This window comes from Salmo salar, chromosome ssa03, assembly GCF_905237065.1.
Source record: "Salmo salar chromosome ssa03, Ssal_v3.1, whole genome shotgun sequence".
Classification (NCBI taxonomy): domain Eukaryota; kingdom Metazoa; phylum Chordata; class Actinopteri; order Salmoniformes; family Salmonidae; genus Salmo; species Salmo salar.
Window position 1 is genome coordinate 26,332,534 of NC_059444.1, and position 24,197 is coordinate 26,356,730.

Below are 24,197 nucleotides of genomic sequence, written 5' to 3' on the forward strand. Positions count from 1 at the left end.
ATTTTTTGCCATAAAATACAGTGGCAGAAACATTATGTGCGGGATTAGGCGCACCTAAAACGGCTGCCATTTCTTATGGCGCCATCTTACTCCTACAGGTTAGAGTACCCATCTGGGGTTAAAAGCGCAACTGTGTCTTGCGCTTTTATTCATCACATCAACCCGGTTTCCATCCAACCATTTCATGCGGCTGAAAGTCATGACCTGGCTTATGGAAGCAGGAAATGCCGGTACAATTTATAAATCGCAACAGAGAATTTGATCGTTCGACATGTTGGGATCTTTTTGTGTGTGTAAAATTAATTATGGTAGAAATGGCGGTGGAAATGCATGCATTTTATTAGGCTACAGAATAAATAAATTATTTACATTTACGTCATTTAGCAGACGCTCTTATCCAGAGCGACTTACAAATTGGTGCATTCACCTATGATATCCAGCGGAACAACCACTTTACTATAGTACATCTATATCTTTTTTGGGGGTGGGGGGGTTAGAATGATTACTTAATCCTATCCCAGGTATTCCTTAAAGAGGTGGGGTTTCAGGTGTCTCCGGAAGGTGGTGATTGACTCCGCTGTCCTGGCGTCGTGAGGGAGCTTGTTCCAACATTGGGGTGCCAGAGCAGCGAACAGTTTTGACTGGGCTGAGCAGGAACTGTGCTTCCGCAGAGGTAGGGGGGCCAGCAGGCCAGAGGTGGATGAACGCAGTGCCCTTCTTTGGGTGTAGGGACTGATCAGAGCCTGAAGGTACGGAGGTGCCGTTCCCCTCACAGCTCCGTAGGCAAGCACAATGGTTTTGTAGCAGATGCAAGCTTCAACTGGAAGCCAGTGGAGTGTGCGGAGGAGCGGGGTGACGTGAGAGAACTTGGGAAGGTTGAACACCAGACGGGCTGCGGCGTTCTGGATGAGTTGTAGGGGTTTACATGCAGGCGGGGCTCCCTGCCTGCGCCATTCAATTATGATGAACTTCAAAGCGTGGTGAAAGTGTACGCTGATGAGCTTGATGCTCCTTTCCAATAAATATCTAGGGTCTTATTCTGGTGACATGATGATCGATGCTTGGCTGCCGTGACAAGTAAAAATCTATTTTATCCATAATCATCTCATCTAGGTAGCCTACCCGCACTGCATATGTGAGCTATTGGCTAGATCGCACTTGCCAAGACTAGAGTAGACACATATGCTGTATAACGCAACTGTAACGTCTTGTCTGTGGTGTGGCGGAAAGAAGCGCAGGAAGCAGCGAACACTGTGTGGTAATTTTAATGGAACCACCCGTACAAAATAAAAGGTCTCCCAACAACAGGGAAAAATACAATGGACAAGCACAGTCAACAAACGCAGTTGACATACAGAAAAACAAAAAGGGAATCGGTGGTAGCTAATAGGCCGGTGACGACGACCGCCGAGCGCCACCCGAGCAGGAGGGGGCGCCACCGTCGGTAGGAATCGTGACAGTACCCCCCTCCTGACGCGCGGCCCCTGCAGCGCGCCGACACCGGCCTCGAGGCCGACCCGGAGGACGAGGCGCAGGGCGATCCGGACGGAGGCGGTGGAACTCCTTCAACATGGATGGGTCCAAGACGTCCTCCGCCGGCACCCAGCACCTCTCCTCCGGACCGTACCCCTCCCAGTCCACAAGGTACTGCAGGCCCCCCGCCCGGCGTCTCGAGTCCAGAATGGCCCTTACGCTGTACGCCGGGGACCCCCGATGTCCAGGGGGGGTGGAGGGGCCTCCGGCACCTCATCTTCTTGTAGGGGACCAGCCACCACCGGCCTGAGGAGAGACACATGAAACGAGGGGTTAATACGGTAATAGGAAGGGAGTTGCAACCGATAACACACCTCGTTTATCCTCCTCAGGACTTTGAAGGGCCCCACACACTGCGGCCCCAGCTTCCGGCAGGGCACGCGGAGAGACAGGTTCCGGGTCGAGAGCCAGACCCTGTCACCCGGTGCGAACACCGGCGCCTCACTGCGGTGGCGGTCAGCACTCCTTTTCTGCCTAGCACTGGCCTCCTTCAGTGAGTCCTGTACTGCTTTCCAGGTCTCCTTGGAGTGCTGAACCCAGTCCTCCACCGCAGGAGCCTCGGTCTGGCTCTGGTGCCATGGGGCCAGGACCGGCTGGTACCCTAGCACACACTGGAAGGGTGACATGTTAGTAGAGGAGTGGCGAAGTGAGTTCTGGGCTAACTCTGCCCAAGGAATATACCTCGCCCACTCCCCTGGCCGGTCCCGGCAATACGACCTCAGGAACCTGCCCACCTCCTGGTTCACCCTCTCCGCCTGCCCATTGCTCTCGGGGTGATAACCGGAGGTTAAACTGACCGAGACCCCCAGCCGCTCCATAAACGCCTTCCAGACCCTGGATGTGAACTGGGAACCCCGATCAGAGACAATATCCTCCGGCACCCCGTAGTGCCGGAAGACGTGGGTAAATAGGGCCTCCGCAGTCTGCAGGGCCGTAGGGAGACCGGGCAAGGGGAGGAGACGGCAGGACTTAGAAAACCGATCCACAACCACCAGAATCGCAGTGTTCCCCTGAGAGGGGGGAAGATCTGTCAGGAAGTCGATAGACAGGTGCGACCATGGTCGTTGCGGAACGGGGAGGGGCTGTAACTTCCCTCTCGGTAAATGCCTAGGAGCCTTACTCTGGGCACAGACCGAACAGGAAGAGACATATGACCTCACGTCCTTAGCCAAGGTGGGCCACCAATACTTCCCCCTTAGACTCCGCCCTGTCCTCTCTACACCAGGATGACCCGCCGCAGGTAGCGTGTGCGCCCACCGAATCAACCGATCGCGAACTTTGAGCGGCACATACTTGCGCCCCACGGGCACCTGCGCAGGCGCAGGATCCAACACCAGTGCCCGCTCGATGTCCGCGTCCACCTCCCACACCACTGGTGCTACCAGCCTAGACGCTGGAATGATGGGAGTTGGATCGATGGGGCGGTCATCCGTGTCATACAGACGGGACAGCGCGTCGGCTTTAGTATTAAGGGAACCCGGTCTATATGAGATGGTAAACCTAAACCGGGCGAAGAACATGGCCCACCTTGCCTGACGTGGATTCAGTCTCCTCGCTGCCCGGATGTACTCCAGGTTTCGGTGGTCGGTCCAGATGAGAAAGGGGTGCTTAGCCCCCTCAAGCCAGTGTCGCCACACCCTCAAGGCTTTGACTACCGCTAGCAACTCCCTGTCCCCCACATCGTAGTTACGCTCCGCCGAACTGAGCTTCCCTGAGAAGAAAGCGCAGGGGCGGAGTTTCGGTGGCGCACCCGAGCGCTGTGATAGCACGGCACCCACCCCAGCCTCGGATGCGTCCACCTCTACTACGAACGCTAAAGACGGGTCCGGGTGCGCCAACACGGGCGCGTCGGTGAACAGGGTCTTCAACTTCTTGAAGGCTCCGTCCGCCTCCGTCGACCATCTCAAACGCGCCGGCCCCCCCTTCAGCAGTGAGGTAATGGGAGCCGCTACCTGGCCAAACCCCGGATAAACCTCCGGTAGTAGTTGGCAAAGCCCAAGAACCGCTGCACTTCCTTCACCGTGGTTGGAGTCGGCCAATTACGCACGGCCTTAACGCGGTCACACTCCATCACCACCCCCGTGGTGGAAATGCGATAACCCAGAAAGGAGACGGCTCGTTTGAAAAACTCACACTTCTCAGCCTTAACGTATAGGTCATGCTCCAGCAGTCTACCAAGCACCCTGCGCACCAGGGACACATGCGCGGAGCGGGTGGCGGAATATATCAGAATGTCATCGATATAAACAATCACGCCCTGCCCGTGCAGGTCCCTGAGAATCTCGTCAACAAAGGATTGAAAGACGGCTGGAGCATTTTTCAACCCATACGGCATGACGAGGTACTCATAATGGCCTGATGTGGTACTAAAGGCGGTTTTCCACTCATCTCCCTTCTTGATACGCACCAGGTTATACGCGCTCCTGAGATCCAATTTTGTGAAGAACTGTGCTCCGTGAAATGATTCCACCGCCGTAGCGATAAGAGGTAGTGGGTAACTAAACCCCACCGTGATCGCGTTTAGACCTCTATAATCAATGCACGGACGCAGACCTCCCTCCTTTTTCTTCACAAAAAGAAACTCGAGGAAGCGGGTGAGATGGAGGGCCGAATGTACCCCTGTCCCAAGGATTCCGTGACGTATGTCTCCATAGCCGCCGTCTCCTCTTGTGACAAGGGGTACACGTGACTCCTGGGAAGCGCAGCGTTAACCTGGAGATCTATCGCACAATCCCCTTGTCGATGAGGTGGTAATTTAGTCGCTCTCTTTTTACAAAAGCGATCGCCAAATCGGCGTATTCAGGGGGAATGCGCACGGTAGACACCTGGTCTGGACTCTCCACCGACGTGGCACCTATGGAAACTCCTAGACATTTCCCTGAACACTCCTCCGACCACCCCTGGAGAACCCCCTGTTTCCATGAAATGAGGGGATTGTGACCAGCCAGCCAGGGGACCCCCAGCACCACTGGAAACGCAGGTGAATCAATAAGGAAAAAGTTAATGCTTTCCCTATGATTCCCCAGCGTTACCATGTCCAGCGGCACCGTAGACTCCCTGACTAGCCCTGACCCTAATGGTCGGCTATCTAAGGAGTGCACGGGGAAGGGGGAATCTATCGGCACCCGTGGAATGCCCAGCTTAATGGCAAGTCCACGGTCCATAAAGTTCCCAGCTGCGCCTGAATCGACTAGCGCCGTATGCTGGGAAGAGGGAAAAAAATTAGAAAATGAAACAGGCAAAAACACATGACCAACAGGGGTTCTGGGCGAGTCTGGTGCTGACTCACCTGAGGTGACCGAGAAGTGTTCTGCCTGCCTTCTCGACTCCCAGACTGGCTCCTCCAGCACCGGTCGGCCGTGTGTCCTCTCCGACCACAGCTGGTGCAGGAGGAGCCACCTCCTCCGGTGCCCCTTGGCACGGCCCCCCCTACCTCCATAGGGGTAGGGGCAGGGGTGCACGGGGGTGGAACGGGCAGGACCCTCTCCGAACGCCCGCGGGCAGCCAGCAAATTGTCCAACCGTATGGACATGTCAATGAGTTCGTCCAGGGATAGATTGGTGTCCCTACAGGCCAGCTCCCTGCGGACGTCCGCCCGGAGACTACACCGGTAGTGGTCTATGAGGGCCCTGTCATTCCACCCCGCTCCAGCAGTCCTAAACTCCAGCGCGAAGTCTTGAGCGCTCCTCGTCTCCTGCCTGAGGTGGAACAGCCGTTCACCCGCCGCTTTACCTTCGGGGGGGTGGTCGAAAACAGCCCGAAAGCGGCGGGTGAATTCTGGGTAGTGGTCCCTCGCCGAGTCTGGAGCGTTCCAGACCGCATTAGCCCACTCCAGAGCTCGGCCCGTCAGGCAGGAAACGAGGGCACTTACGCTCTCCTCTCCTGTAGGAGCAGGTCTGACGGTGGCCAGGTACAACTCTAGCTGGAGAAGAAACCCCTTGCACCCAGCCGCCGTCCCATCGTACTCCCTCGGGAGTGCCAGGCGAACTGCGCCAGAGCCAGACGTCGTAGGAGGAAGAGATGGTTGTATCGGGGGGGGTGTAGGTGGAGAGAGGATACCACTCCTCTCCCATCGTTCCATCCTCTCCATCATCTGGTCCATGGCGGATCCGATGCGATGCAGGACCGATGTATTGTGCTGGACACGTTCCTCCATTGAGGGTAGTGGAGTGCCCGCTGCTCCCGCTGATTCCATGCTCCTTCTGGTGGTGCGGGATTCTGTAACGTCTTGTCTGTGGTGTGGCGGAAAGAAGCGCAGGAAGCAGCGAACACTGTGTGGTAATTTTAATGGAACCACCCGTACAAAATAAAAGGTCTCCCAACAACAGGGAAAAATACAATGGACAAGCACAGTCAACAAACGCAGTTGACATACAGAAAAACAAAAAGGGAATCGGTGGTAGCTAATAGGCCGGTGACGACGACCGCCGAGCGCCACCCGAGCAGGAGGGGGCGCCACCGTCGGTAGGAATCGTGACAGCAACAGATTTTATGACAATACCATCAGTAGAGTTGAAAATGCGATGGAAACAGAACATCGGAATTTAACCACAAAGTTATTTTTATGTGCACTACTGTATGTTATCACGCACAGCCTTTTTATCTGCAATAAGTCAGTTTGATGGAAACACATCTCTGGTGGGAAAATATAAACATTTTAGAATATTTGCATGAAAATCTGTCGCCAATAGGATGGAAACCTAGCTATAGACCTATACTTGTAGAAAATGTTTATTGACATTTTGCTCTTAAAAATGCCAATATTTACATTTCGAAAGACCTTGAATTATGTCAATTACTCAGGATTGATGTATAATAATCGGTTAGATTGGTGCCGTGACCCTGGTCATTCAAAGCAGACAGAGTGTACTGTAGGAAGACTTGTGTTAGCTCCCACTACATTATCTCATCTGGGTAACATGGTCTTGAGTTATGCCATCAACTGTGGTTTGACCTAACACCTGATTGGTTATGCAGTAGGCCTAACCCTAGACTAGTCTAGAGGGATGGGCACTCTACCGTCTGGTTGTGCAGTATTGTCAGGTCACTGCTGCGTTGTACACACTGACATTATGTCTACAGGGTCAAGACAATTTGACTTAGCCAAAAAGATGACCTTGTGAATCATTTCTCATTTATTTATGCACACTGTATACTGCGCTATTCTGGGTTTAACGTGGTGTTACAAAGGAATAAAAAAGATTAATATCTGCAAAGCTTTTTAAAATCCCCTGATGAAAAATTTAAATGTTGTGTATTTAATCATTCTGTGACGTCAGCTACTCCAATGCTGAGTTCATTTTGGGCTGCAAAGTGAGTCCCTGCCTAAATGATAACTGATGATACATGTGGCATTTAACTTTAATAATACAGTATTGCCAGTGTGGGAGTAATGTCAAATTTCACATAGTCGAAGACTAGCTCTACAGTTGAAGATCAGTTCAGTCCAAATCGTGGCCCACCCACAGACCTTCATGGTCCTTCTATGAGAGTCGATATTCTACGTTTCTTATTATTCCTTGTATCACGATGAAAGATAATTATTCTACAAAGGCCAAAGATCATCCCTGTGGCCCACACAGAGCTATTCTGCCCCTGTGAGCCTGTGACTCATCATTCAGTCATTTTGTGTCTCGAGGAGAGAATCTGTTGGCTCATCCACAGACAGAAGGGTCTGTGAGGTAATGGACTGACCTACATGTGGCAGCAGGCTAATGGATCCTGTGATTAATCAGTGTATATAACAAGGGGGTGATGCTATGTCCAGTATGTCTGGAGAGCTAGGGGATAGTGGTGAGAAGTCATTCAGGTTTTAATTTAGGCTACCTTCTCTTATTATGCTATTCGGGAATAATGGCACAACTATGAGATTCAAATCTCTTGTGACCCTGCTAGTCCTAATTAAGGAGATTAATGTGTTTAAACTATTAGGAACTAATGGGGGGGAGAAGAAGAATGATAATTAAGCAGCCTAGTCTCATAGACTAGACGTAGCATTGTAAATGTAAATCCGAAACACTGAAATTAGTAACCATACCAATTATAACATAAGACAGAAGGTTACTTAGGTAAAAACAAAAGTAGGGTAGTTGGTCCGGGTGGATGGGTGGGCGTATAACATATGGGTAGATTAGGTGTTCGAATGTCATCATGGACAACTTTAGCATTTTAGGTTATTTGCAACTTTGAAACGACGTACTAGTTTTTAGCTACTTTGCAACTACTTAGCATGTAAACTAACCCTTCCCCCAACCTTAACCCTTTATCCTAAATCCTAACCTTAACCCTAACCCCTAGCCTAACTAACATTAGCCACCTAGCTAACATTAGCATTAGCCACCTAGCTATCAAATCAAAGTTTATTTGTCACGTGAGCCGAATACAACAAGTGTAGACCTTACAGTGAAATGCTTACTTACAGGCTCTAACCAATAGTGCAAAAAACGTATTAGGTGAACAATAGGTAGGTAAAGAAATATAACAACAGTAAAAAAACAGAACGTACAAATGCAAACAAAGCTGATTGTTAAACATTTAAAAACATCCTTACAATAAGATTCATTTTACACAATTCAGTGTGCCCACCCTGAATACACAGTAGCGAGGCTATAAAATTAGTGAGGCTATATACAGGAACCAGTTAGTTGGGCTGATTTGAGGTAGTATGTACATGTCGATATGGTTAAAGTGACTATACATATATGATGAATAGAGAGTAGCAGTAACGTAAAAGAGGGGTTGGTGGGTGGTTGGGACACAATGCAGATAGCCCTGTTAGCCAATGTGCGGGAGCACTGGTTGGTCCGCACAATTGAGGTAGTATGTACATGAATGTATAGTTAAAGTGACTATGCATATATGATAAACAGAGAGTAGCAGCAGTGTAAAAGGGGGGCACACAATGCAAATAGTCCGGGTAGCCATTTGATTACCTGTTCAGGAGTCTTATGGCTTGGGGGTAAAAACTGTTGAGAAGCCTTTTTGTCCTAGACTTGGCACTCTGGTACCGCTTGCTATGCGGTAGTAGAGAGAACAGTCTATGACTGGGGTGGCTAGGGTCTTTGACAATTTTTATGGCCTCCCTCTGACACCGCCTGGTGTAGAGGTCCTGGATGGCAGGCAGCTTAGCCCCAGTGATGTACTGGGCCGTACGCATTAACCTCTGTAGTGCCTTGTGATCAGAGGCCGAGCAATTGCCGTACCAGGCAGTGATGCAACCAGTCAGGATGCTCTCGATGTTGCAGCTGTAGAACCTTTTGAGGATCTGAGAACCCATGCCAAATCATTTTAGTTTCCTGAGGGGGAATAGGCTTTGTCGTGTCCTCTTCAAGACTGTCTTGGTGTGTTTGGACCATTCTAGTTTGTTGTTGATGTGGACACCAAGGAAATTGAAGCTCTCAACCTGCTCCACTATAGCCCCGTCGATGAGAATGGGGGCATGCTCGGTCCTCCTTTTCCTGTAGTCCACAATCATCTCCTTAGTCTTGGTTACGTTGAGGGATAGGTTGTTATTCTGGCACCACCCGGCCAGGTCTCTGATCTTCTCCCTATAGGCTGTCTCGTCGTTGTCGGTGATCAGGCTTACCACTGTCGTGTTGTCTGCAAACTTAATGATGGTGTTGGAGTCGAGCCTGGCCATGCAGTCGTGGGTGAACAGGGAGTACAGGAGGGGACTGGGCACACACTCCTGGGGAGCTCCAGTGTTGAGGATCAGCATGGCAGATGTGTTACTACCTACCCTCACCAATTTGTAACATATATATGTTTTTGTCAATTTGTAAAATTTTGTACGAATTGCGATTCGTAACATTTTGTACGAATGGCAATGATATATTGCATGTTAGTTTTGTTTTCGTTTTTTTCTTATGAAGCACTTTGAGATTTCTATTTTAAAAAGCAATATAGAAGTTAAATATTAATATTATTTAGGAGAATAGCTAATTTCACGCCCCGGTCACCATTCATGTTCTCTCTTCCTCTCTCTCATATATAGTGTGTTTACATAAAGTCAGAGAATTAGCCTACAGCTACATCATATCCTCTCTGTGTCGTTATTGAACTGAATGGGTCTTCATCTAGCCTAGAGCAGTGGTTCTCCATCCTGGTTCTGGGGACACAAAGGGGTGCACATTTTTGTTTTTGCCCTAGCACTTCACATCTAGCCTGGTTGCTGTCTCTGTTCAGCTATTACATTCCACTACTTGCCACTCCTGTCATTTGCCAAAGAAACTGGCCTTTTGGCAATCTTCAAATATGAACATTCTATCATTAATTAGCTCGAGGAGATCAGAGGATTTGATCCTGATTGATAACCCTCACAGCTGTCGTCCAATCACAATGTTTATGCAAATTAGACTGATAGAACATTTTCCTAACACAATTCATACATTTGATTGGAAAATTGGAAAACATTTGAGCATTCTGACATAATACATTTCATTGTAAAGATAAACAATGGGTGCGGGGAGAACAGAGGATTCCTGTTAATTGAGTTTTTACCACCAGCGAATGTGATCACATTACACCAAAGCTCTCGCAATTCAAACTTCCTATTTTATATCCAGCAATCAAGAGCAAAGTGCTTCTTTCCTCTAATATATATACACACACACACACACACACACACACACACACACACACACACACACACACACTGGGTGTACAAAACATTAGGAACACCTGCTCTTTCCATGACAAACTGACCCCTTATTGATGTCACCTGTTAAATGCACTTGAATCAGTGTAGATACAGGGGAGGAGACAAGGATTTTTATGCCTTGGGACAATTGAGACATGCAATGTGTATGTGTGCCATTCAGAGGGTGACTGGACAAGACAAAAGATTTAAGTGCCTTTGAATGTGGTATGGTAGTAGGTGCCAGGGGCACCGGTTTGAGTGTGTCAAGAACTGCAACGCTGCTGGGTTTTTCACACTCAACAGTTTCCCGTGTGTATCAAGAATGCTCCACTACCCAAAGGACATCCAGCCAACTTGACACAACTGTGGGAAGCATTGGCATCAACATGGGCCAGCATCCCTGTGGAACGCTTTCAACACCTAGTACTCCCTGCTCCAACGAATTGAGGCTGTTCTTATGGCAACATGGGGTGCAACTCAATATTAGGAAGGTGTTCCTAATGTTTTTTACACTCTGTGTATATTGCTACTTCTGGGACAGCCAATTGGCTATAGGCTACTGGTTCAAGAGATATAAGAGTAATAGCACACTATATTTTACATACAGCAGGTTTTTAAAGGACCAGAGTTTGGTCTGCTGCGTGTTAAAATTTTTGCCATGGAAAAAATATTGCGATACTGGTATTGAACCGGTCCTAGTAAATTGTAGGCCGACAGATGTGCTTTTGACGTGCAAACTCATTCCTAGTGTGTGTTTGTCAGTGGTTGAATTTAATAAGCCAATTTCAGGTCAACAACTTTGACTTTTAGCGTTCCGTTCCAAAAGATGATTGCCAGTCGAGTGACAAATTAATTTTGACAAACAAATTAGTTTGAAACAACAGTGCCACAAATCACTTGTGCAGATGATGAAGTACTGCCTTTAAAATCAACCCTGAGAAGAGGGAGGGAGATAGAGGGCCCATTATCAACATCTGAATCCTGAATAGTTCCATTTCATTTCAGCAAGCCATGACACCCACTATCTCAGGTTGTTCTGAAATTGTTTCTGTAGTTCGAAACCGATACTATTGACATTCCTGAAACATCTGAATCCTAGAAATTAAAATGGTCAATTTGGGTGCAAACAATTAGCTGAAATTCTCAGAGATCAAATTATATTACAACTAAATAATGTTTCAGGAATACTAATCGTATCTGTTAATAACTACAGAAATTATTTCAGAACAATCTGAGATGGTGGGTGTTGAAATCCTCTTGTGCTTTTTGAGGTGGAACAAACCTCCTTTCAGCACAATGATCCCTGGCAGCTGCTATATGCTTCCATATACAGTCCCTTTCTGCTTTTAAACTGCTTTGCCTGCCGCATTGCTCTCTCTCTCTGCCTCCTTTCTCCTTGCCAGCTAATAATCTAAAATTACATTTTAATTAACTTTGAATAGTACCCACCTTATGCTTTCCTGAGGCCGTTGCTAAGCCGTTCTATAAACCGCCGTGGCCAAGGGAGGTTTAATTTCATACACTTCCGACCAACCGAGGCCTTTATGTGATGTCACATTCACTCAGATTGTCACATAACACACAGCAAAAGCATATGGAAGAGGATAAATGTTACGAGATGGTTATATTGCAACTTAAACCAGGAGGGCAGAGAACAAGTGGAGGAATCTCCTTCCGCGTCACTTCCCTTTCCCTGTTCTGACATGGCACACAACAAGAGCTTCTATTACTATATCACCTGCAAAGTCTAGCGGAAGTTTGCTTTAAAACAGAACTCCAATCTCTTCACCTTACATCAACGTCCTCCATTAATTCCTATGCCAGAGTAGCAGACCTTCCATCTCCCACAGAAATTCAATCCGTGTCCCTTCAAATCTGAACATATTGCATTATCCACCCGCAGTCATTTGTTCCCCTAGCCCCTTAGGCAGTGCCATACATCAAGGGCCCTGGCTGTTCTGCTCTACTCTGCTCCTCGCTGCTCCTCTGCTGTATCTTCTCATTGTGCCACTGGTTTAATATTCCCTAGCTTATTCCAGCGTCCCGGCGACTGGGTTTGACGCTGCAGCTGGGGGAGGGAGGGAGAGAGAGAGAGGAAGCTGCCTCATCACATGAAGTAATAGATAGAGGCTCATAAATGATCCCCATCAGTCATAGAGCGCTGAGGCTGGGGAAGAGGCATAATAATAAGGAGCAATGCGCATGCCACGTCCACCTGAGCATCTGTCTTTTTCAGCCGTCTATTTCCTGTTTGAGTGGGGCAACATCCACTTGTCACTTAAATCTCGCAGGATTGATTGATTTTCATTTTACTCCTGTGACTCTTTCATATGCTGGCTTTTGCCTGTCGTTTTTTCCCCTGTTAACGTTACGAAATGTTTGTAATTACCTGTCGAACACACCCCGGTAATGGTTGAAATGGGCTCAATGGAATACATTGTCTTTCCGTTGAGTCTATAAGAATGCTAAAGCTTCGTCAGGGATTTAACACATCTCAACACTTACATAACAAGAATGAGAAGAAAGCTACATTTCTTTTGATGGGTGTTCCTTTTTTGTGGAATTGAAATAAGTAATTTGCTACAGTTGAAACGTTAACAAATTAGATGCGCTGAAATGAAAGCAACAACTAAAAATGAACACTGGGATTATAATGATATTATGTCTGATCTCACAAACAATGTAAAGTATGTGTATATATAGGTGTAATCTAGAGCCAAGCATGTTGATTCTTAATCTGAGGGTACCTTGCTATTGACACACTTGTTTGTAACATAACGTGATAACAACAGTAATTAATGAGGCAGTCTAGACAGTGCAGGTGAGTCCAGGTAGGCCTAGACAGAGGATTTTTTTTGTGGTTCCAGTCGTGTTCCATCCTTTATGTTAATGATTACCGTACCTTGCTACAATAAGGGCTGCAAATGGCTGACAATTGAATTAGCCTAAGCTCAATATGAATTCTAACAGCCAGATAACTCTCTACATGTTAGTGAAAAGAGGGAGATGGGGAGTCTACTTCCCACCTTGTCAAACATAATTTTACATTAGGTATGAATTGAATGAATGAAGTGTTGGGAAATAGATATGGTCAGGAGAACAGGAGAGGGTGGGTTGGAAGTGTTAGGGTATGGTTGCAGTGTACTGAAATAAACAGCTTAAACAGTTTTTGTGTGCACTGTTTTGCACCGCATAACCAGGCAACCTCCATGTGCTGCAATCGACTACCTGAACTTATTACTAACCTATTATAATGATGAGAGAGAGAGAGGGGTGTGTGTGTGCGTCTGTGTGTGTGTGTAGTGATTTTGATTGTTACGAACGTTTGGGGGCATTGTGGGAGATTGGGAATAGAAAGAATCACAGCACACACCATAAATTCAGCTCATCTGGGAAATCAACACTGCGTTCAAAGTCATTATATCCTCTTTTTGTTGGCAGTTTACAAGTTTATGTTATGGAGTCTCATCAAAGATAACATCTAATGATCAAAGCCAATGATGCTTGTCTGTGTGAATAACAATGTTGCCGGAACAGCTTATGCTGTGTTACATCCTAGGGCTAGGGGGACTGGCGATATGTAATCAGGGAAATGTTCTTTTTAGACCTTGGGCAAAGCTGGGGCTTATCTCAAATTGTACTCATGGCTCCTTCTTCAGAACAAAGGGCTGTGGAGTACGGCTGAAGAAGCTATTTCATAATTTAGCTGTGGTATCTCTGTCTGCACCACTGTACTGTAGCTGGCCGAATTAGCGTGAAGGAATTCAAGTGTCAGTGCGTCTAACTATCACTTCAGGATTTCTGATTGCACAACTGTCTCGGTGTGAACCCTGTGTCATCTGAACTGAAAATTCAATTGAATTAACTTTTTTAAATGTAAAAATAGACAGTGTATTGTTTCATGAGACATCTCTAATACATCCTAATGAAATGACCCTTTCTGTTTGTTTGCTTTTGTCTTTTCCAGTGGACTACATCGGTGTGAAGGCTAACACACAGGGATTCCGATGCCTTCCAGACAACAATCTACGATGGGGAATTGAAGAGGGTGAGTAGGATTATTAATGGTTACTCAAGAGTTGGTTTTGGGTTAATTGAAATGTATACATGTGTACATTATATTGACTGTGGCCACTGGCGAGGTCAGGCCAGACTAAACACATTTTATCTTCACATGAATCCATTCAGCCAAACAACCCCTCAGCCACACACCAACTCAATCACAGATACGTACCGCAATTCTTCTATTTAGAGGGGAAGAGGGGTGATAAAGGATCATGACAGGGATCTATAAAGGCCTGAGGCAGAAATCAGAACAGACTTTCCAGTGGTAGCTGGAGGTATAAAGTAGCACCTCAAAATGCTGGTCACAGAAAGATGAGGCCAAAGGGACAGGCAGATGACTGACCTGGCAGTCAGAGCTGTCAGTTTGGCCCAGTGGAACACGGGGGAGTGAGAGACAACAGGCAGACAACAGGAGCAAAGTGACACACAGAGGCTCTGCAGCAGCCTGGGACAGCCTGGTCAAAAGCAGTGCAGTAAATAGAGAATTGGGTGCCATTTGGGACACAGACAGGGTCTGGTAGCAGGGAGAGAGGCCAGTTAACCTCACACTGCACGTGTCTGGATGATAGTGTTCTTAGTTCTTTATATCACCACAACCAGTGCCATGAGAATACCAAGTATGATGTTATGTTTTGAAGGGAAAGCCTGCAGCTAAACAACAAATAGTAGCTGTTCATGAAATGGAGATCATGATGTCCCGGGATGGAGTAGTGTGGAGTAAAGAAACAAGCTTTTAGCTATGACACACTGAGCTGGTGAGGAAAGGAGTGGGGTAGAGAGGAGCCAGGAAGAGAAAGGGAGTAAGCCGTCTGATCAGAACCACAGCAGGGCAGCATTCTCAATTCAGTTTGAAGACTACAGTGGAGCGGACCCATAAGTGAACATCAGAGGGCTTTCACACTGTCTCATAATATTCACTGCCTCTTTTAACAGCTGCGCACACAACCGTAATTTTTATGTTGCCCTGCATTGACTATACCCCATGTGTTTTCACAGCTGACCCTTGTAATTTGATTGGCTGTGCCAAGTTAACAGTACACATTTGTGCCAGAATTCTGCCTAAGCGATTCCATCAACCGCTTTTGGGTCTGTGGTTAAAAAAATGAAAGTAAAAAACAAAAATCTTGCTTCCAGCATTTTCAGCTGTGATGTTTTTTTTTCTCCTAAGTGCACCAGAAGGTGAGACGTAGTGCAAAAGGCACTCACTTGGAATCTGTACTCCATTCGCCCCTGGCGAAAACACTGCTCATTAAATCTTAAGAGAAATTGTGTATTTATTTATTTTTTGTCTTTTAGTGGTGTTATTTCTGGGAGGGGTAGAGATCTGATGGTATAGTAGATAGTAGATGAGAAGGAAGCATGAACAACAATTATTATTGGATTATACACGTTAGAAATGTAAGGGTTTTGAGCTGGTAGTAATGTATTTATAGTAGAATTTGGTGTAGAAGCATGATGAGTGGAAGCATAAAATGAAACCCTGCCTATAACATATTCCAAAACTGTACTCAAGTACTGTAGCTTCACTGTATGGAAGCTAGGAAAGCAGTCCCAAGACATATGTTTGACATGTTGGTGACAGTACGTTACTGTAGGTGTCTGCCTGCTTTACAACTGCTGCTGCTCACTTGACATCAGCTCACTCTTTCATACTTAAGCAATAAGGCCCAGGGGGGTGTGGTATATGGCCAATACACCACGGCTAAGGGCTGTTCTTAAGCACGACACAACGCGGAGTGCCTGGACACAGCCCTTAGCTGTGGTGTACTGGCCATATATCACAAACCCCCGAGGTGCCTTACTGCTATTATAACCTGGTTACCAACAGAATTTGAGCAGTAAAAATAAGTGTTTTGTCATACGCATGGTATACCACGGCTGTCGGCCAATCAGCATTCAGGGCTCGAACCACCGAGTTTGTAATGGTAATTTTACCATGGCATTGTTGAATACTCGTTTCTGATTGGATTGAAGGGCATTCTAGAGTGTGTATTACCTCCCTATAACGCACTATAGTTCTTTTTTTTTTTTTTAAGGGGTGGATCAGTTTTAATATTGCAGATAGATTGTTGCTTCAATTGATGTAATTGTCTGCATCAGTTCCAATCCCGCATATATTTACCACTTTTTGGGTAAATATACATACACATATACATACACATACATATATATATGTATGTATGTATGTATGTATGTATGTATGTATGTATGTATGTATGTATGTATGTATGTGTGTGTGTGTGTGTGTGTGTGTGTGTGTGTGTGTGTGTGTGTGTGTGTGTGTGTACACACACACACACACATATATACAGTTGAAGTCGGAAGTTTACATACACCTTAGCCAAATACATTTAAACTCAGTTTTTCACAATTTCGCAAAATAATTTTGCACGCCCAATTTTTCAGTTTTTTATTTGTTAAAAAAGTTTGAAATATCCAATAAATTTCGTTCCACTTCATGATTGTGTCCCACTTGTTGTTGATTCTTCACAAAAAATTACAGTTTTATATCTTTATGTTTGAAGCCTGAAATGTGGCAAAAGGTCGAAAAGTTCAAGGGGGCCGAATACTTTCGCAAGACACTGTAATTCGTAAAAATCCAAATAACTTCACAGATCTTCATTGTAAAGGTGTTTAAACACTGTTTCCCATACTTTTGATTTTGACCCCACTGTTGACCCCACTGATTTTGACCCCACTGTTGACCCCACTGTTGACCCCACATTTGACCCCACTGTTTCCCATACTTTTGATTTTGACCCCCCCCCCCAACATAATCTTGTTATGTTGAGTAAACTAATAAACAATAACACTTAGGCTTCTGCCTTCAGTTTATACATATTATACACATTTTACAAGAGTTATATTTTGTTTGTTTTTAGTCCTTCCTCTATTTCCTTCCATCCAGTTTGATTTCTATTTGTAACTGTGCTATTTCATAATATTTCTGAACCTATATACATTTTACAGACCCTGTATGTTTTACATTGGTTATGTTGTTATTAGTCCCACCATTCAGCTCCCTTCAACCCCTCCCATCTATCTCTTAACACCATCCATTTTGAACCTTTCTATTCTCATAGCTTCTACAGATTGTAAATTAAAGATAAACATTTTTGCTAAAATAATTATATTATTGATTGATTGACGGTGACTTTTCAAATCACCCAGTATTGCTGTCTTCAGGATTAGTTCTAGGTAAATGTTGCAATTATTCAGCCATTCCTGGACCTGTGACCAAAAACGAGCTACATATGGACAGTACAAAAATAAATGATCAAATGACTCTGCCTCTTCGCAGCAAAATCTGCAGACCTGGGAAGATTGTATCCCCCATATATATAACATTCTATCGGTTGCAAGAATTTTGTATAATAATTTAAATTCTAAGTTTTGAATCCGGTGTCGTTTTGCGTATCAGTTCATACATAAACCATGTGCCATGGAATCAGTACATCGAAAATCTCTTCCCAACTATTTTGCAATTTATATGTCACAGCTGTCAGTTTTTTGGTCCTTAAATGGAGTTGGTATATGTTTTATTTATCACACTTTTCTTTAACCATTTATGTTCTTTAATACAGGGCCGACATACAAGTTCCTTACTTTTTCCCACTTCTACTTGCCTCGTCCATTTTTTGTGGTAATGCTGCAATTAGTTGGATGTAATTTTGAGTAGAGCAGACATTTCCATATGTCTGTGTTAGCTGCATGTGTGACATAACTCCACCAGTCCTATTTATGATATAATTTACAAAAATTACTTCATTTTTTTTATTTATCAAAAAATACGTTTTTTTTATCAGTTAGTATATTTGAGTTTAACCACTATTTGTTGTATTATTTGTTCCGTCTTTTTCAGGTGGATTAAACTGAAATTGCAACCAACTTTCTAAGGCTTGTTTAAAACTAACGACATTTTGGAGATTTCATTTTCATATAACCGAAAGTGAGGAGTTGTAATCTGAATTAAGGGAAAAAGGCCATTCTTGAACATGGGGTGAGACATTCTTACTAATTTACTAGAGAACCATTTCGGATTTAAGTACACTGCTCAAAAAAATAAAGGGAACACTAAAATAACACATCCTAGATCTGAATGAATGAAATAATCTTATTAAATACTTTTTTCTTTACATAGTTGAATGTGCTGACAACAAAATCACACAAAAATAATCAATGGAAATCCAATTTATCAACCCATGGTGGTCTGGATTTGGAGTCACACTCAAAATTAAAGTGGAAAACCACACTACAGGCTGATCCAACTTTGATGTAATGTCCTTTAAACAAGTCAAAATGAGGCTCAGTAGTGTGTGTGGGCTCCACGTGCCTGTATGACCTCCCTACAACGCCCGGGCATGCTCCTGATGAGGTGGCGGATGGTCTCCTGAGGGATCTCCTCCCAGACCTGGACTAAAGCATCCGCCAACTCCTGGACAGTCTGTGGTGCAACGTGGCGTTGGTGGATGGAGCGAGACATGATGTCCCAGATGTGCTCAATTGGATTCAGGTCTGGGGAACGGGTGGGCCAGTCCATAGCATCAATGCCTTCCTCTTGCAGGAACTGCTGACACACTCCAGCCACATGAGGTCTAGCATTGTCTTGCATTAGGAGGAACCCAGGGCCAACCGCACCAGTATATGGTCTCGCAAGGGGTCTGAGGATCTCATCTTGGTACCTAATGGCAGTCAGGCTACCTCAGGCGAGCACATGGAGGGCTGTGCGGCCCCCCAAAGAAATGCCACCCCACACCATGACTGACCCACCGCCAAACCGGGCATGCTGGAGGATGTTGCAGGCAGCAGAACGTTCTCCACGGCGTCTCCACACTCTGTCACATGAGCTCAGTGTGAACCTGCTTTCATCTGTGAAGAGCACAGGGCGCCAGTGGCGAATTTTGCCAATCTTGGTGTTCTCTGGCAAATGCCAAACGTCCTGCACAGTGTTGGGCTGTAAGCACAACCCCCACCTGTGGACATCGGGCCCTCATACCACCCTCATGGAGTCTGTTTCTGACCATTTGAGCAGGCACATGCACATTTGTGGCCTGCTGGAGGTCATTTTGCAGGGCTCTGGCAGTGCTCTTCCTGCTCCTCCTTGCACAAAGGCGGAGGTAGCGGTCCTGCTGCTGGGTTGTTGCCCTCCTACGGCCTCCTCCACGTCTCCTGATGTACTGGCCTGTCTCCTGGTAACGCCTCCATGCTCTGGACACTACGCTGACAGACACAGCAAACCTTCTTGCCACAGCTCGCATTGATGTGTCATCCTGGATGAGCTGCACTACCTGAGCCACTTGTGTGGGTTGTAGACTCCGTCTCATGCTACCACTAGAGTGAAAGCACCGCCAGCATTCAAAAGTGACCAAAACATCAGCCAGGAAGCATAGGAACTGAGAAGTGGTCTGTGGTCTCCACCTGCAGAACCACTCCTTTATTGGGGGTGTCTTGCTAATTGCCTATAATTTCCACCTGTTGTCTAGTCCATTTGCACAACAGCATGTGACATTTATTGTCAATCAGTGTTGCTTCCTAAGTGGACAGTTTGATTTCACAGAAGTGTGATTGACTTGGAGTTACATTGTGTTGTTTAAGTGTTCCCTTTATTTTTTTGAGCAGTGTATAACTTTTGTATGACTGATGCCTTTAGTTAGAGGTCTAATGCTTTTAATATTTAATAATTTCTGTCATCTGAATTCATATTCGTTATATAAATAGGCCCTTTTTAATTTGTCTGGCTTGCCAATCCAAATAAAATTAAATATTTTTTGTTCATTTAATTTAAAAAGCAGGTTACTAGGTGTAGGCAAAACCATAAGCAAATTGGTAAACTGTGATATGACTAAAGAGTTCATCAGGGTGATTTTTCCACAAATAGACCGGTATTTTCCTTTCCATGGTAGCAAGATCTTATCTATTTTTGCTATCTCTATAAAAACAAATTTGGAGTTAGATCATTTCTTTCTTTCGGGATTTGTATATCGAGTATATCCACATCCTCATCTGACCATTATATTGGTAAACTATACGGTAATGTAAAAGTTGAATTTTTTGTGGTCCAATACGAACACTTATCATAATTTGGTTTTAATCCAGAGGGGTTAGCAAAAGTATCCAGATCCTTTGAGGCTGTGGAGGGATTCTAATTGTGGTTTTAAAAGAACAAATAAATCATCAGCGTACAATGAGACCAATGTTTTTAAGCCATGGATTTCTAATCCATTAATATTATTATTGAATCTAATTTTAACAGTTAACATTTCATGGCAATAATAAGTAGCAATGCCGATAGTGGACAACCTTGTTTTACTCCTCTTGACAGTTTTAAACTTTCTGAGATGTAGCCATTATTTACTATTTTACATCTCGGGTTACCATACATATATTTAACCCATTTTATAAGAGATTCTCCAAAATTGAAATATTCTAGGAATTTATATATAAACTCCAGTCGTACTTTATCAAAAGCCTTTTCAAAATCAGCTATGCAAACCAGTCCTGGTTTCCCCGATATTTCTTAGTATTCTATTGTTTCCAGTACTTGTCTTATATTATCTCCAATGTATCGTTGATGTATAAAAACCTGTCTGATTAGGATTAATAATATCCGACAATACTTTTTTAATTCTATGCACTAAGCATTTTGCTAGAATTTTTGAGAGAGGCCTCCAATTTTTTAAATAGACTGGAACTTTATATTTCCAATTTGAATCCTGTTTCAGTAATAATGAAATCAGACCTTCTTGTTGAGTGTCTGACATTCTACCATTTATAGATGAGTGGTTAAAACATGCTTATAACGGTCCTCTGAGTATATCAAAAAAAGGTTTGGTATACCTCCAGTTGCATAGCATCCAGCCCTGGAGTTTTCCCGGTCTTTAATTGCGTGAAGAAGTTCCTCCTCTGTAATTTGGCCTTCACATGAGCCTTGCTGTACAGCTGTTAATTTTACATTATTAATAGAAAAAAATCTATACAATTAGCTTCAGTTAGTGGAGATGGAGGAGACTGAAACAAAAACATGTGCTTAAAGTACTTTACTTCCTCTTTCAAAATATTATTTGGTGAATCATGGGTGACTCCAACATTTGTAACAAGTTTCAGTAAATTATTTTTGGTAGCATTTCTATGTTGAAGATTAAAGAATAATTTGGTGCATAGTTCGCTTTATTTTTTATGATATATTGCACTTGATCTTTCTTGAAAAAGTTCCTCCATTTTTATTTTTTTTCCCTCTTTTTTCCTCTAACTTATTCTGAGCCTCTATGGTACTGTTTTTATTGCTATCTATGTGGACTGTTAATCCTTCCATTTCCTTAGATGAGTACTGAATTGCATGGGCACATTTAAGTGTCCCATACAATAAGGGGATCTGCTGTACCTATGTTATTGCGGAAAAAGTCAGTTATCTGTCCTAGTTATAAACAAGTTATCATCCAGTAGGCTTGATTAAATTTCCAATATCCTCGCCCCTCATGGAAATTCTATAGTTAATTCTTACATGTTCAATGTTTGAGCTGCTTTTGTAAGCAAAAGTCAAATGGTAAACATTGTTAAATTAAATGTTCTTAGTTGCAAGCTAGGACTGATGGTTTGGTTAGCTAAACTAGCAAGAGTTTTTTTTTGTTACCAAGGCAACTACTGTTCTATCTAGTAAGCTTGCTAGCTACTTCAGTGGATGGTGAACACATTTCTTCTAGCGGTAAATTTGTGAAATTATAGCCATGGAATCATAGGGATAATCAACTCGAGGCTCTATGCGTTCTCTGGAAAATAATCCATGTAAGGTTAGTTCCACTCCACTAGCGCATCGTGGAGCACACCTTCCACGTCGTTCATTATTTTCCAAAGAACGCATAGCCCTTCTTTGATTATTCCTTACATATTATATAGTTGAAGACCAGTGGTGGTCGGTTCTATTTAAAATGAGGGAGGACAATTTCTTTTTTCATGCGCATGGCCTTATTTCTATTACACAATATTGGATGACTGTCATTCATATTCCAATCACCCAGTAATGTCGATAGGTTTAGGCTACTACATGATACTCACATTTTCCCTATACCCATCATGAGGTTGCTACAACCTAGCCTATGAATTAATGCTTACAACGTAGGTGCACAGGTCAAGAGAAAAAATTGAGGTGACAGTGACACATGGACAGACAGTGACACATTCAATACCGCCTTGCACACTCTTGCCTGCATCTAGCTGATCTAGGGTGTAATCATTAGTCCAACAGTTGCAAACGAGAGTTTCTATTGGACAATCTCCGGAATGTTTATCCCCGTTTCGTTACATTTGCTTCTGTTTAAGAAACGTTTTTCAACAAAATCAGGGGGAATGAATACACCCCAGTTCACTTTCATAGCAGCCATGTTGTATTCCTTCTTGCATCTATGCGCTTTTCTCCTCACATTTTCCCTTCGTTTGTAGACTTCAATGCACAACACATCAGCAGTATCTGACCATGAGAAAAAACCTTTCCAAGCCAAAACATATCATAACCGCTACACACAGCTTACATCTTTGTCACCATATTAGCTAAAGTAATGTCATTGTCAACATAGCTAATAGAATTCACGTGTTAGTAAACCCTCAACAATCATGCAGTAACGTTAGTGTATAGTCAGTAAGCAGTTTAGCATTTACACCCCTTGCACAGTCTTTCACAAAAATGTATTACATTTGATGTACACAACCTAATCAACATTTTCAAAGTGAAAGAAAAATTATAGAACATTGTCCAATTGAATTAAAAGTTAAAAGGGAAGATGTCTTGATTGCATATGTCTTCCCACCCAAGAGTTAATACTTAGTAGAAGCATATTTGGCAGCCATTACAGCTGTGAGTCATTTTTAATTAATAAGATTCTACAAACTTTGTTCAACTCTTAGGGCAACATATACTAAACCAAAATATTAATGCAACATGCAACAATTTCAAAGATTTTACTGAGTTACAGTTCATATAAGGAAATCAGTCAATTTAAATACATTTTTTACGCCCTTATCTAGGGATTTCACATGACTGGGAATCCAGATATGCATCTATTGGTCACAGATACCTTAAAAATAATGGGCCTGACAATGGACCTCGTCACGGTATCTTTGTGCATTCAAATTGCTATCAATAAAATGCAATTGTGTTCATTGTCCATAGCTTATGCTTGCCCATACCATAACTCCACTGCCACCATGAGGCACTCTGTTCACAACGTTTACATCAGCAAACCGCTTGCCCACACGACGCCGGTTGGACATACTGCCAAATTCTCTAAAAATTATGTTGGAGGTGGTTTATGGTAGAGAAATGAACATAAAATTCTCTGGCAACAGCTCTGGGGGACATTCCTGCAGTCATCTTGCCAATTGCACACTCCCTCAACTTGAGACATCTATGGCATTGTTGTGTGACAAAACCACAGCATGGATCCATAATAAATACAAATACCCGATAATGTCAGTGGAATTATGTTTTTAGAAATGTTTACAAATTAATTTTAAAATGAAAAGCTGAAATGTCTTGCGTCAATAAGTATTCAACCCCTTTGTTATGGCAAGCCTAAATGAGTTCAGGTGTAAAAATCTCCCTAACAAGTCGCATAATAAGTTGCATGGACTCACTCTGTGTGCAGTAATAGTGTTTAACATGATTTTTGAATGACTATCTGTAAGGTCCCTCAGTCGAGCAGTGAATTTTAAACACAGATTCAACCACAAAGACCAGGGAGGTTTTCCAATGCCGCGCAAAGAAGGCCACCTATTGGTAGATGGGTAAAAATAAAAAAATAAGACATTGAATATCCCTTTGAGTATGGTGAAGTTATTAATTATGCTTTGGATTGTGTATCAATACACACAGTCACTACAAAGATACAGGCAACCTTCCTAACTCCGATAGGAAGGAAACCGCTCAGGGATTTCACCATGAGGTCAATGGTGACTTTAAAACAGTTCC

The 24,197-nt window shown here is 44.1% G+C and overlaps 1 protein-coding gene across 1 annotated transcript in view; it reads left to right on the forward strand.

Moving 5' to 3' along the window:
• The window catches only part of LOC106599337 (disks large-associated protein 1), a 138,242-nt gene that overhangs the window by 35,197 nt on the left and 78,848 nt on the right, over positions 1–24,197 (forward strand). Inside the window, 1 exon segment of the mRNA XM_014190522.2 lies at positions 14,139–14,219. The gene's annotated coding sequence lies outside the window, so the exon portion shown is untranslated.